A 939-nucleotide genomic window follows, 5' to 3' on the forward strand; every position below is an offset into this window, starting at 1 on the left:
AGAGAGAGAGAGAGAGAGAGAGAGAGAGAGAGAGAGAGAGAGAGAGAAACAATCTTTATTTTAAAAAGTCACTCTGACTAGTTTACAATTGTCTGGCTCATTAATGGAGAGCAGGAAAAGTCAAAAGATATACAGAAGATTTCAACAATCTTACCACATGGCTGTGCCTTCTCAAACCCACATGGAGCCTGTAAAATTCTCAAATAAGCTGATCCCTACCCCAAAGTCACCAACAACTTCTACCGGCTCATCAGACATTCCAGACCCCAGCCAGGACTACACTTCACAACCAAAGGACTAGAAGACACGTATAGATTTAAGAGAGATGTGACTGAAACTAGCCAGGGTTTCATGTAGAGATGCAGAGTGGTAAAGATTAGCTCTGGAATGTGAGGCGTGGCTGAATCATATGTACAGGTGAGTTGGAAACATGAATGTTTGCTCCATGAAAATAAGAAAAAGTCTGAACATTCATTGTGCCTTCTCCTCAACATTGCTTCAGAGGTGCCAGGCAGTACATTATGGCAAAGCAAATAGAAGAAAGAAGGGAGAAGGGAGAAAAGGAGGAGGAGGAGGAAAAAGAGGAGAAGGAGGAGGAGGAGGAGGAAGAGGAAGGTGAAGAGACAGCTTAGTGGTTATGAGCCGTAGCTGCCCTCAGGTGACCTGAGTTCAGTTCCCAGAATGGATACATAACCTAATGATGACATAATTAAATAGTGGAATATTACATAACAATGACAAAGAGTGAACAGTAGTCATGCAAGGGCAGGCCAACAATGGCTATGGTATTAGTTGATGTCTATATGCTTTGTCTCTGTGGAGTATATGTATGCTCAAAGCATATATATATATGCTTTGTCTCTGTGGGATGTATATATGCTCTGTCTCTGTTGGGTGTATATATGCTCTGTCTCTGTGGGGTGTATATATGCTCTGTCT

The sequence above is a fragment of the Grammomys surdaster genome, unplaced genomic scaffold, assembly GCF_004785775.1.
Source record: "Grammomys surdaster isolate TR1022 unplaced genomic scaffold, NIH_TR_1.0 187, whole genome shotgun sequence".
Lineage (NCBI taxonomy): Eukaryota > Metazoa > Chordata > Mammalia > Rodentia > Muridae > Grammomys > Grammomys surdaster.